The sequence below is a fragment of the Apodemus sylvaticus genome, chromosome 7 (assembly GCF_947179515.1).
Source record: "Apodemus sylvaticus chromosome 7, mApoSyl1.1, whole genome shotgun sequence".
Taxonomy (NCBI): Eukaryota; Metazoa; Chordata; class Mammalia; order Rodentia; family Muridae; genus Apodemus; species Apodemus sylvaticus.
This window is the reverse complement of record NC_067478.1, coordinates 98,612,035-98,627,102: the sequence shown is the minus strand read 5'-3', so window position 1 is coordinate 98,627,102 and position 15,068 is coordinate 98,612,035.

The window sequence follows — 15,068 nt, the reverse complement described above, 5'->3', positions numbered from 1 at the left end:
AGGATATTATTGGATATAAGGGTATCACATTGTAGGTAAGTAGACAGAAGAAAGCTGTGATTCATTCTGGGAGCCAGGCATCCTGAGCAGAGATGGTCCCTTTGTACAGTCCCCAGTCCAACCTCCACCTCCAACAGAGTTTTAACTGTAAGTGAGAAAGAATGAAGATGAATGTTTGACCACAGAAGCTGCTCAAAGCCCAAAAGTGTCAGAAAACGGTCTGAGAACCCACAGAGAGTGGGTCACCAGACCAGTCCTGGGTCCTTTCACTCTAGTGAGAATATTCATCATTGAAATCTGTGCTAGCCTGAGCTCAGGAGCAGAGTCTGGACCCAGAGACTTGTTCTGCAGTGGATATGGGTTGGAAGTATCTGAGTAAGACCTTTCAATGCTACTCTCCACGGCTCTATTGCCTCCTTAATCTGACAAATTGGAGGCCCCGCCTTCCTTTACTGCCTGTATGTTAATGACCAAGCCTTGTAGATATGGTAAGGAGTTGACGAACAACACAGCTTTGAGGTACTCAGAGAAAAGAGTGAAATATCATAGAACATCTGCCTGAAGGGGAAAGGCATCTTTGGCAAGCCATGGATCCAAAGAGGACTCTGAGGAAAAGTGCTCAGAGTGCCAGACAGGAGGTGCGGGGGTGAAGGCCAGGGCACTCAGACCTCTGAGATCCCATTATACTCAAGGACTTCATTTCTTAAAGCAGTACACATACTGCCTTCAGCACAATGACACCCCAGATGAATGTCACTCCATCACTCCATTGCACCTGAGTGACCTTCTCCAGCTGGGGCAGCAGAGCAGGCCAGTGGATAGGGCTTTCTCAGAAGGGAACCCTAGTTTTCTGAATCTGAGGTTGGGATGGTGACCTGATTTTATGTTGCCAGGTTGCTGCATTCATTTTGAGATATGTGTCTAGTGAGAATCGGGCCCTTGGGACAGAAGGAATGATGATGATGAAGTCATGCTAAATATGCCTACTTATTATGTACCAGGCATGATGCTAGAGGCACAGGATGCATTTCTTACCTAATTCTTAGCCAGTTTGTGCTTGAGAATGCTATTATTCCAATTTAAGAGAAAAATCAAGGCTAAGAAATGAATAAACTGATCACAGTTACAAGACTCTTTAGTGACCCACAGTACAAACATATTACTGAATAGGAAACTTGAACTGGATGCCACAGGAACATGCTATTTTCTTTTGTTGAGTATTTGAGTGAGGGGGAGCTGAGGTATGACCGAATCAAACCTTTCTTAGCCCAGAAACAGTAGTACTTCTTTCAAGGCCATGCTACAGGGCTGTGGTAAAGCTGTCATTAAAGTTTAGTTCTCCTGAATTGTAATCTTCTCTTCTTTTCCCCCGTGGTCCACTTACCACCTCTTTGAATTTCACTTTGGAGTACTGGACTATTTTAATTTTTGAGGAGTTTGTTGATGACTCCCAGTGAATGAACTGGGTATTGGAAGTAGACTATCAAGAAGCTGGAAACTAATCAAGAAAAAAGTTTTGTATCCACTGAATTATGATACCTATAAACACAGAGAACAGAGTACCTGGGAAGCAGTCCTCCTGTTTTGGTAACATCACCTGATTTGGGGTTAGCTACTTCAGGGAAGACTGTTAAGAGTTGGAGGTATCTTGTTTTGCTCCCAAGAGCTTTGCTGACCTCTGCTTTTGCTTGAGTTCTAAGACAGAATGACAGAGGGGAAATGATCCTTGTCTGATTTCCTACCATAAGCCCGTGGTCTGGACTTGAGTGATATCAATGCCACTGAATGCTGCATGCCAGGCTGGCTGGGTCTCATTCTGTAGTCCAGGTTGCTCCAGATTAGCCTTGAATTCATTGGAGGATCATCTCCATCTCTTTTCTCCTCACTCATTACCCCCCAATGCTGGGATTACAAGCATAAGTTACCACACTTGGGCCTAGAGAAATAATTTAAATGCATACATTTTAAAACTCTGCTTCCAGAATTTCTGACTCCATTTACTCAGTGTTTTAGTTGCTTCCCAGATGATTCTGACATTGGTCAGAATTACAGCTATTCCCAAAGTCCTTAATGCTATCATGCAAAGAAGGAAGTCACCCTGCCACTCAAGTAAAAGCTCTTGTAGGAGGACCATTTGCTTGCTTACTTTGTACCATTACCAAAGAATATTCTAAAAATGAATCCATCACCAAGGGACATAAAAGAATGGATATGTGCACAAGATTCATTATTTTCATGCAGATGAAACATTCAGTAATTATAACTTCTTGTCATACATGAAGGCTCAATTGAGAAAGAATCATGAACAATGTTAGAATGATTTAGATCAATTGATCCTCATAGCAAGAAAATCAGACTTCCATCAAGCTAGGTAGGTATTTGGATAAATGAGGCAGCTAACTACAAGGCAAAGCCAGCCTTTTCAATAACACAGCCAGATGTGAATTCACTGGAACACCTGGAGCTGAAGCAACAGGAGATGAAGGCACCAGAACCCAAACATTTATGACCATAAAGCCGTCCTTTAGTGCATTTAGCACTAAGTAACTCAGTCATAATTTTACAAGGACAAAGAAGTTAGAGACAGGCTAAGGTGGTGGCAGGTGGCTAAATGATCCATCCAAAGCCACAGGATTGAAATGAACATGATAAATTCAGTACCAAGAACATACCTTGGAATGTCACATGAATGGTCACTTGCTTGGAGTATAGAAGAGAACAATAAAAGTTCATATGGTCATGAGTACACATGCATGCTCACATACAAACCCTGCATAGAAATGGAGAAAAGTTCCTTCTCTCATCTGTAAATTTAAATGAGGTCCGGAATAGTGAAGGCCATTTGTAAGGTCTGCTGAGCTAATGGATTCATAATGACTTTTAAAGCTTCACTTGGGTAAGAAATACTGTTCATTTTTTTAATTGCATATAATTATACTTTTTCATAATCTAGGATGGCATAGCAAAAGTAAATCTACTGGCTTAATTATAAATCTTTTTATTATCTGGAACCCTGCTGGAATAAGAGGAAAAAGAAACAACTATTGTTTTTTTCTAATCTAAGAGAAAGGATTGAAACAGTATATGCACTCAGTGTTAAATGTGTTAGGTTGCTTTTGATGGGTGAACTCTAGTCCTGGGAGGTAAGATGTAGATGTGTTGGGACACTCTGATCTGCCAGAATTTGAGCTGCATCATGTCCTTGGAACCAGGCATTAGAGGACTATCGGAGAAGCTGAGAGTATGTCACCTGGCATGGTGGAAACGCTTCAAGTTTCAAGGAGTTGGAGGTTGACAAATGCAGGGAACGTATCGAAACGTCAAAGAGGATGATTCCCCAGGACCCTGATCAGATTGTCCATCTTCAGAGTTCTACTTGATAATTTTTCACTCAGGCCCTTTGATGACTTTATAGCTGTTCACACTGCCGCTGCTGACCTTGGGGAGGTAAACTCACCTCTCAGGAGCACAGGATGGTGATGTGGCTGTGAGCATGGTCTTCAGAATAATAAGATTTGCTGAAATCTAAGTTTCTCATAAAGTGGAAATGCTGAATCAATCGTGTGTGTAGAGAGAGTGCACCGTATGGAAGGATGGCAGGGCAAGTTTGAGTCTGAACAGGGATGCTGAGGGGACAAAAGGGACACAGACCTAGACCTTGTAAAGGTACCAGGATGCCCCTTCAAGCCCAGTGCATAATTTGTCTTATCACAAAGAAAGACATGCCTAACAGCCCAATAGAGGAGCGGAGCCTCTACTGTGATCAGGAGTGGCCCTTTGCTAGGCAACCTAGGTGAATAAAGTTGCTTCTGAGTGTACCAGGCAGACTTTGTGAAAGCTACAGAGAACTGTCTTCTGAGTGTTGAAACCCATGATCCTCTGAAAGGCTCTTCCATCCATTTTGGATGCCCCAGTATAAGTGAATTCAGTCATTGTTGGGAAGGAAGGGCAAGGAACCCAGAAGACAAAAACAATTAAGCTCTTAAAGGTTGAACAACTCATTTGGGTCCAATAGAGATGAAAGATATTGCTGCCCATCTCAGAGAGAGAGAGGCAGCTTCCTGTGAAGAGACAGCACATTGTAATTAATGTCCTTCACATCCCTTGGGATACTTTTGTACCACTCTCCTATAACTATAAGCCCAACTCACACAGATCCTGTGACAACTGAAGTACAAACTACCAAGGCTGTCCTTAATCTACCAACACTACCATCTAGTCTACACATTGGGCCTAATACCAAGGACTTCCTTCTCGCGCTGAAGCCCCTGTCCCAGTATCCACTGGTCTCTGATCTTTACTGGGAGTTTCTTTTTCTTCTCCTCTTGCTTGTTCTTTGTCCAAACACTGTCCTTGCACCTAATTCTGCTGAGAATTAGTGTTTGATTTCTTAACCTTTTCTCCAGAAAGAAGTAGAATCTCCAGTTAATAATGCCCTACATCCAGTAGTCAGTGATTGTGTGCATGTGTGCGTGCGTGTGTGCATGTGTGTGTGTGTGTGTGTTTGAGAGAGAGAGAGAGAGAGAGAGAGAGAGAGAGAGAGAGAGAAAAGTGCAAAAGACCATGCTTTTAGAAACTTCCCTTCTTAGGCTTATAGGATGATAACTGCTGTAAACACAAAAGCAAGCACAAGTTGGCTGTCTAATCTGAATGGAAATGGTAGGATTCCGGTCTAGTCCCTGTTGCATGGTTTTTGCCAGTGGAGACATAGAGCAGCAAGTGACTCTATCCTAGGAAATATGTTTCATCCCTTAATTCCTTCATAGCACTCAATGCATATGTCAGTTTAGAATTCCAGTCCCTGGGACCTTCAGCAATAGACTTGACTTTTCTTGATCTCAATGTTTTCATCTAAAAAAAAAAAATGGATATGGAGAATGTTTGGCCTTAAAGCTGTACGAATTTAAGGACATAGGAAGGTCAAGTGCCTTACAGGATCAGAGGTGTAGCATTCCATGCTCAGTAGTTGGCTTTTAATGTTTCTGCTGTCATTTCTATTATTAGGCACAGAAACCTGGCTACCAGTCCCTGTTTTTCCTCTTTCTGTTAGCTTGACCTTGGTTGAGCTGCATAATTTTTCAGACTTAGTCTTTGCATCTATTAGATATATGATTAATATTTTCTGCCTTACCAGTTATGTGTAGGTTTGGCAATAATGCACAGAAAGCCCAACCAAGATGGCCTCAACAAGCAGAGATCCATTTGTCTCACTTAGCACAGATTCCAGGGAGCTGCCACTTAAGTCAGCTTAGCAGTGCCTCAGCATCAGGACCACATCTCCTGGATGCTTTCAGATTTTTCTTACCCATTGCTACTCCCTGATGTCCTATTATGACTGTTCTTTGAAGGTTTATCCCTGTTCTAGGTGTGGAGAAAGAAACAGGGATAGCAAGTTCACATCTTTGTATGTATATATGTATGTATTATGTATATATGTATTATGTATGTATGTATGTGATTTATATGTATGTGTATATAAGCACACATATCACACACACCTCCACAAACTTTCCCACAGCCCATGCTGAAAATCTTTGCTTCTATCATCTTGATCAGGTCTAAGATGACTGCAGAGGCTGTCAGCCAACACTGTCTGTCACTCTTACTGATAGAGTTGCTATGAAGATACACAAGCTAGTGTGTGTTAACGCACTTTGTAAGTGCATTACAAAAGTAAGTTGTTATCCTTACCCACACCCTGTACAAAGGAGAGGCCAGTCAAGTGGCAAGTGATAACTATATTGCTCAGGCCTTTTAACCCACACCGAGATAAATGGAAGGCATTTAGAAGGCGATTGTAGCTTTAGCACCAGCTGACAGGTTCTATCCTCTTGTAGGCTAAGCCAGAGGTTATCCTGTTTCATTCTGCTGGAGGGATGATGCTTGGATTGAGCTTGGTTGCTTCAATTGTCTCTGCTTGATATAACCATGAGGCTATATCCTAGATAAATGTAGAGAATCTCTAGGAACAGCAGGAAGTATTCCTGAAAGACTCATTCACCAGTAATGGGATTATGTTAAGTTAATGATAGGTAGTCCTTAATGTGTGCCCTCCCCGTTCATGTAGCCTTCTGACATCCTTAATAAGCATCTGCTATTTTTTAACAGCTTTATTGAGGTATAATTTATGTACCACGAAACTTGCTGCTTAGTAAATGTATGCCATTGTGTGACTATCACTACAATCCAATTTTAGAACAATCTCATCTCCTCCAAATTATCCTTCATGCCGGCTTGAGGACAGCCCCCATTCCCAGGCTTTGCTGCAAATGGCAGTTCTATTTTCTCCCTCTGCTGGGGATGTCTTTCCTGGACACTTCATCCCAATGGAGTTGTACAATATGTGGTCTTTTGCATCTGGCTTCTTTCGCATGATATGATTTGAGGGTTGGTTCATGCTATAGCAGATAACAGTGGTCTGTTACCTTTGATTGCAGGCGAGTATCTGTTACAAAGATTCACCCCACTTTATTTATCCTTTACCAGTTGGAGAACATTTTGGCTTTTTCTACTTTACTGCCATTATGCTGTGAACATTTATGTCCCTGTCTTGGTGGAGATGCATGTTTTCATTTCTCATGAGTAGATATCTAGGAGTAGAATTGCTAGATCATATGACAATTTTATGCTTAGCACTTTTAGGAACTGCTGAGCCATTTTCAACCCTTCCATTAACATTTTGCATTTCTATTTGCAATGCCGCAGCAACAGTGATCATTCCTGTTACATCGCATTCTTACCAATGGCTCTTTGGGATCACAGACATTTTTTTCTGGGCATGATGTAGTGACATTATGGTTTAAATCTTATTCCTTGGTGACTAATGATGTTGACCATTTTTCCATGGGCTTGTTCAGTTGGTATAACGTTAATGAGCCCTTCCAAGACTTTTGCTTGTTGTAGAGTAGATTTGGGGGCTGGGGAGATGGTTTCATGGGTGCAATTTTATTGCACAAGTATGAGGGCCTGAATTTGGACCCCCAGAACTTGCATAGAGCTGGAGATAACAGCACCCAAAGCTTCTACAGTGATACGGGAGACAGAGAAGGGAAACTTATAAAGCCAGCCAGCTGGACAATCACAACAGTCAACAAAAGACTCTTTCAAGGCGAAAGGTGAAGATAGATGCCCAAGGTTGTCCTTCAACCTGCACAAACACAAACACACACACACACACACACACACACACACACATGCACACGGCTATGCCCTATGGCATACCTACTCTACACTAGCACACAAATCTCTCTCTCTCTCTCTCTGTCTCTGTCTCTCTGTCTCTCTGTCTCTCTGTCTCTCTGTCTCTCTCTCTCTCTCTCTCTCTCACACACACACACACACACACACACACACACACACACACGCACACGGCTATGCCCTATGGCATACCTACTCTACACTAGGACACAAATCTCTCTCTCTCTCTCTCTCTCTCTCTCTCTCTCACACACACACACACACACACACACACACACACACGCACACGGCTATGCCCTATGGCATACCTACTCTACACTAGGACACAAATCTCTCTCTCTCTCTCTCTCTCTCTCTCTCTCTCTCACACACACACACACACACACACATACACACACACACGCGCGCGCGCGCGCGCGCGCGCGCGCATCCCATTTAATTAAGTAGATTTTACTTTTTAGAACAGCCTTACATTCACAGCAAAATCCCCAATGTCTTTGCCCAACCTACATGAGGTCAGAGCTCAGAGCCTAGTATTTGTGTTAAGATTAACTCGTTCTTGCTGCTGTGTACATCCTGTGTGTGGAAAAGCACAGAAAGGACAGATACCCACCATTCTCGCAGAGTCTACGAAGCAGTGTCTCTGCCCTGAATCTTCCATGCACTGCCTACTCATCCTACCCTCCCACAATCCCCCAGGAAAGCACTCCTGTTTTTATACCATAGATTTGCTTTCCCAGAATGTCATCTCGTTGTAGTCATGTTCTACTGAACCCCTTTGGATTGGCTTCTTTCACTTACTAACATGTGCTTATGTTTCATCCACAGTGTTTTTATGGCCCGACAGATCTGCTTTATTGGAGGGAGAGGAGTTTTTTGTTTTTGTTTTGGAGTGGGAGGACATTGGCACTGAATAATATTTCATTGTCTGGAAAAATGGTCCATTTATTCATTCATCTACTCAAGGACATCTTAGTAGCTTCCAAGTTGTGGCAAAGTTGAGTAACATCAGTCTAAGCAACTATGTGCATGACTTTGTGTAGACATAGATTTTTTCAGCTCGGTTGGGTAAATGCCAATAAGCACAATAGCTGCATCTTCTGTTACTGACCCCCAAGAGATGGCTCTCAGTTTCCTCGCCATCATCTGTGCGATGTTAGTTACATATTACTGTGCATTGTTAGTGGCTTCTAGATGTTCATCGCCTGGGTGCCGTGTAATTGTGTCTCCTGGCTTATTTTGACATTCCTTTTTGGCTTATGATGCTGAGATCTTCTCCTATACTTATATGCCCTCTGCTGACTTTCTTTGGTGAAGTATCCTTTAAGGTACTTGGGCTATCTGTCCATAGACCGTTTGTGTGGTTGTTGCCAAGTCTTAGGAGTTCTTTGTCTATTTTGGATAGCAATCCTACATCAGATCTGATGTTGGTAAATATTGTCTCTCATGTTGTGACTTACCTTTTCATTTGCGTGACTTTTGCCCACTCTTAAATTGGTTTGTTGGTTTTCTTATTATCGACTTTCAAGAGCACTTTATAAGCTCTGGACATGTTATTAATCAAGGATATAATTTATAAAATGATCTCTCAGAGTGTGGCTTGTCTTTTCATTTTCTCAACACAAGCCTTTTTAAGTGCAAATTATTTTAATCCATATGACATAAAAATTCATGAAAAGTTCTTTTATGGCTTGTGTTTCCAGTGTGAATTAAAAGCCTCAAATACACAATGGTTTTCCTTTAGAATGTTTATAATGCTAGCTCTTACATTTTTGTTAAAACCAGTCTTTTGGTTAGTCTATGGATATACTGTGAGACTGGATCTAAATTCATAAATTCCCATGCAAATATCTAGAGTTATCATCAGATATTGAGAAGACTATTCTTCCCTTCCGAGGCTCAGCACTTTCTTTAAAAATTAATTAATCGCAAATGCTATAAATGCAGTTTATTTCAGAGTAGTTGGTTCTGCCCCATTGTCTTATGTATCTATGATGACACCAGTGCCACACCTTACAGATTAACATAGCTTTATATCATGTTTTAAAACCAGTCAATGTAAATTTTCAACCTTATTGTTTGTAGTGTTTTTTCCGTTTGCCTCTCCTGGGCCCTTTGCATTTTCATATGAATTTTAGGATTAGATTGTCAGCTTCTAAAAACCAATTATCTCAGGATCTGAGATTTTGATAGGACATGTATTTAATCCAAAGATAATTTAGGAAAAACTGCCTTCTTAGCCTTTTTCAGTTTTCCTGAATCAGCAGCATTTTTTTTTTTTTTGCCTTTTATTTAGAATTGCTTTCATTTCTCTCCACAACTCTCATTAGCAGGAAGTACTGAAAATTTTCACTTTTTTTTTTTTGCTAAATTTATGACTAGTTTTTGTTATTTTTATGTTATTGTGAATGGGATTATTTTCTTAATTTTTCTTTGGGATCACTGCTTGCATATGAATCAAAATTAAATTTTTTTCACATTGTCTTACATTGCATAAATTTGTCATTAGTTCTAGTGACATCTTTGTACATTCCTTAGGGTTTTTTTCCTTTTTCATATAGGATTGTCTATGAACACAGACAATTTTTCTTCTATCTGCCTTCCAATCTGGTTGCTAGGCATCTCTTATTGGATTTGAGATGTTATAAGATACTCCGAAAGAGTGAAGGGAGGGTCCCCAAAGCAGATAATGTGATCACCCTAAGAAGGAAGGGCTTGCAAACTGAGGCTAGGATGGCCAAAGGGACCAGGAAGTCCCCACTGAGCTGCAATGAGTTTAAGGTCTCGGATTCATTTTGAAGGGACAGAAAACGACAACATGCACAGACATGAGGCAGGCACCTTGACAAGGACACAGGCGAGGCTGCTTCACTTTCAGAGCTGTTGAGCTGCCCCAATTTTAACTTTGCTCTATGAAGAAAACGGGTATTCTCTCCCCCATTAATCTGCATGTTTTTCTCTTAAGCAGGGACAGGCTACCCACTCCTCGCCATGAAGATGGGGTCATGGTGACACAGAGCAGCCTTGTGTGTTTGTGTGAGCTCCTATGCCACCACAGCAGAAACACTTAACAAGTCTCCTGCCCTCCAGTGAGATGCCTCTTAAATAACCCCTCATTACTTAATATGCAATGGTTGTTATGGCTATGTGAGCTGTTATCTGTTTATGTTGACTATTAATAAATTATTAGACCATAACGTGTGGGTTTTAATAACTCCATAGGAAGAGAAGTGTGGCCAGGAGGTGAAATCTCAAGCAATTACAAATTCATAGTTTGAGTGTGTTGTTTTTATCCCCCCCCCCTTCTAGTGCATAGAAGCCATTCACTTACAGAGAAATTAAATACACAGGCCTTTGCTCTTACTTAGAATTCTGGCCATGCGCAGGGAAGGAGCTCACAGCAGACATGCAGTCCTGGTGGGAGCAAGTGGGAGCAGCCTGCTAGGATATCGGTAGTAGGGACTGCCCCAGGCATGAGCCTGAAGCTTGTTAGGCTTCCTGCCTTGAGTCTCCGTTTTTTTTCCTTATGAAGTGAAAGCCTCTGTAAGGGTGAGAATTTTGCATGTAGTCTGTGCAGCTAAGCAAGCCTTTAAAATGCATCACTCTAAATCAGCCTTGAAATAGGGCCTCTCAAGTTGGCCTGCTTGACTGCTCCCAGATGAGACCCAGGAAGATGCCCTGCAACCCCCACGTGTATGTCCTTGCTTGTTGGAGACAAACAGGCATGAGACTGTATAAGAGTAGGATTGAACTATCAACCTAGGTGGGGGCAGGAGGGCTCTATCATCATGACCTTGGAAGGTCAGGCAGAAGGGGTACCAGATCTCAACTGCAACATAGAAATAGACTCAAATCATTTTAGCATCAGCCATGATTTTAAAAATCAATACCAAGCTTTTTGATACAGTCTTAATTCCTTTTATTTTCTTGCAGTCAGTAGAGGGGTTGATAGATTTCCTTCTCTGTGTAGCTATGGAAAGAAAATATTGATCCTGTCTTTGGGATAGGAGGTCCTTGTGCATCTCTGGTATCCTGACTGAGAGGCAGCATGTTTCCTGGAGCTCCCTAGGTTCTCAGAACACTTCAGTCCCCTGCATCCTTTGTCAACAGGTTTCTCTTTGCTTCAAGGGAGGCAGTTTCCACATTACCTACCTCACTGCTTCCATCTGGAAACTGATGACCACCTACCCTAGGATGTCCAAAAGGTCATTGGATGTGAGTGTCTGATCACCTATGTTCCACATTGAGTTCTTAGACAACAACACTTCTTAGAATCCTCCTTCATACTTTTGCTGCCAGAAACCATGCACAGAGATGAACCAGCTTCACTTTCTAGGATGGCAGTCCTGGAGGGATGAGCAGGCGAACGATCAGAAGAAAGTGTTTAAGTTTGTCCCATGTCCCAAAGTCCCCCAAATCTGTGTGCTCCTAGTTCTTCTGTGTACCTCCTCTTACATGAATGCTTGTGGCATGATTAACAAAAAAAAAAAAAAAAGAGGGAGAAGGAAGGAGGGAGTAAGGGAGAGGGTAAAGGAGGGAGAGGAGGAATAAAAGGAAGGTCAGTAATGGATTCCAGTCCATTCATTCACTCTTTCATTCATTCATACATCCTGATAGTCAGGCATAATTATAGACAGGGTTTGTGATAGAAAAACACTTGTAAGCAGGCTGTTTGCCAGGTGTCAGCGATATAGCAGTACCGAGAAGCAACCCTCTCCTTCCATGAGCTTGCTGACAACCTGGGAGGCAGGTATTCACAGGACTGAGACACATAGGCTGTATGCAGGGCCAAGCTCTGAGGGTGAGAGGAGCTCTTCCATATACGGAAGCAGAGATGGGCGGAGGCAATAAACCATGCCAAGCTTGGCGAAAAGCACCCATGGCATAGTATGGCGAGGGGTAAAAGGCAGAGGGTACTGGTTACAGTAAAGCCAAGACTACATATCTGCAGGTCTTGAATAGCCGGATAGTCTGGGGGAAAGATTCTGAGAGGAGAGAGGGGCCCTTGATGCAAGGCTGGGGTGTGGCATCTGGTTACCATAGTATGCAGTGTTCTATATGGGGAAGGGAAGAACACAGGACGAGGACAGGAAGTGTCTTGCAGAGAAAGACAAAGGGTGAGATGGACCTGATGGCTAAGGCATAGAGAGAACCTGGTGGCCAGCTTTAATCCACAGCCAACCTCCTAGTTAAGTAAGGTCTGGGGTCATGGTAGGGAAGGGAGGAGGACTGGAGTCCAGAAAAACAGATTAGCCACAGAGGCAAATGTTCAATTGGAGAACCTTTGCAGGCATGGGAGGGCTCTGGCCGCAGAACCTCAGTGGAATTAGAAAAGGTGAAGAGAGCTTGCATCAGGTGCTCCTGCAAGGCCAGGGGGAACAGGCGTTGGCTGTTGTCTTAGGCACCACGCTCAGAGCTGCCCCATTCCAACACACCAAGCACAGGGCTCCCTTGGCAAGGGAGAAACAGGCGCATCTCAAATAATGGCGGTGGAGGAGAGGGCTTTGTGAGCACAAAGAGGCTCATTCATGAACTCACCAAGTTGTGCCTGTTGCCACAGTAACGTGTCAAGGGTTTGGCAGATCTAGGAGGGAGGATTAAAAAAAAAAAAAAAAAAAACCCGAACAACTAAAACAAAAACAAAACCCCCTGAGTTACAGTACTCAAAGCAAATTAGGTCACTGTTACGAGTTATTAATTTTAATGCATTAAGAAAAAGTGTGCAGGGGGAGTGAAGGACTTTTTTTTTTTTAACACGGCAAATAGGGAACAGGAAAAAGTACAACAATAATTATGCTGAAAGCAAAGTGAAGCATTCCATAAAACGAAAGAAATGAACAAATTGCACACCCCTCCCTCCTCTCTCCTCAAGTGCAGTTAGGGGTGGCTGGGATGGGGGTGGGGTGGCTCCCTCACAGCCCTCTGATGCAATTGCAAGCCCTCATCTTGTTTCTTTGTCTGTGTCGCGTGCTGTCAATTCAAGAAAGTCCAGGATGAAAACGTGCAACCTGGTGAGGAGAAACTGGATGCTGTGGACAGATTCTCCAGGAAGTAGAGACTCACGGAGACTCCAGACACTTTGGCCTTTGGGCTTGGCTGACTCGCAGGGCTAACAGCTTCCATAAATGCTGCTTCTCTGGCTGCAGAACTGGGTCATGTACCACTCTGGCTTCCCTGGCTGTTGTTCAAGGCTTCCCTGGGGCATGAAGAATCCTGATAAGGAAGCCCAGGCCTCTCTACCCTCCCAGTACTACCTTTCCTGGCTTCTCACCTTCTGTCCTTTGGTCTAGTTCTGCCACAGTTCCTGAGCTGTCATGGAGGCAGGCCCTAAGGACACTGGGACTGATTTCTGAGCGATCTTCCCAAAGCCCAGCCCACATCAGGGCATTCCCCAGACTATGAACTGCCCCCAGTCCCCACCCCTGCTGCCTACAAGACAAATTGTGAAGCATTTCAAGCCCAAGGAAATGAGATCCCTCCTGAAACTTTTCTTTCCTCTTTTCTAGTCATCCTTCACAAGCCCATGGCCCAGCCAAAGAAATGCCACTGCGTTCTGCAAGTCCGAACGTTTGTCCCCCATTGCCTCCCTACTGGGATCCATCCCACTTCTCTGCTGAACAATTGTCCGTCTATCCTCAAGGTCATGGACATTTTCATGCAGAGTGTGACAGACACTCCCTTCTATGGGCTGTGTTGAAAAACATCTTGACCACAGCACACATCCATGGCTCATGCCTTATTGCACACCTCAGTCCCTGAAACCCTTGAGAAGCTCCATCTCTGAACCTGTATCCAGCATGAGGAAGCACGGGGTGGGGAGGGGGGCGTGGCGACACAGGGAGGCACCGGACAAATCGTTGTCTTATCTCTTTCCTTGCCTAAATTCTCCACTTATCAATGGAAAAGCGCCCCCCCACACACACACACACATTGCCAAAACCTATTTTAAACTACAGATCCCCATGTAGCATCCCCTGCTGTGTGACTTGGGGATCAGAGTGCCAGAAGTCCAGCCTGGACAGTTTTTTTGGAGGATGCTTTCTCCAAGGTCACACATCTCAAGAACAGCTACTCTGAGATTTGGAGAACACAGAAAGAGTCCCAAGTAGATAAAGTCCTTGGCTCATACATGGATGTTGCTGTAAGCTCAGGAGATGAGTCAAGGGAAGGGGGAAAGGGTTTGAATCTCTGGTTTGTTTTTTACTCTGGTTAGATGGCTTTAGTAAAGGTCGTATCCACATTTTCTTGTATTCCCAAGGAGCTTTGGTTAGTGCAGACCTTTTTTTGTTCATCTGTTAAACTGTATTCCTTTTACGATAAACAGGGACAGGAAGTTGCAAGCCCAGCAGGATCTCTTAGAAGCCTGACACATTTCAAATGTAGTAGTGCAAAATAGGAAGGACTGTGGAATGGAGAGAGGGTAAATGGGCAGTATGCGCACACCTATGGCCATGTCCTTGGGTTGTCATAAGTCCAGCTAGTGTTTAGTGAGTCACCGTTTTGTGCCAGCTATCTACAGTGTGTGTGTGTGTGTGTGTGTGTGTGTGTGTGTGTGTGTGTGTGTGTGTGCTGTGTATGCAGTGCTTTCACATGCAACCTGCATGTTACAACGAGAAGCTCCCACCACTCTCCAGCCACCTTTAGTATTTTCCAGGCACTACAGGGAAGGGCAGATGTTTTCTCTAGAAGCTAATTTACTTGGCGAGTAGAAGGCTCCATTTTAATTGATTATATCTTTCAAGAGGCAAGGAACTTGTAATCTCAACTCAATTGTCAATACTTTGCAGGCCTTTCCCTCCAGTCTTTAGCATGCAGATAGGGCAAGCAGGGAGCTGCTGTCACAGCTAAGGATGAAAAGGAAGAGCAACTCA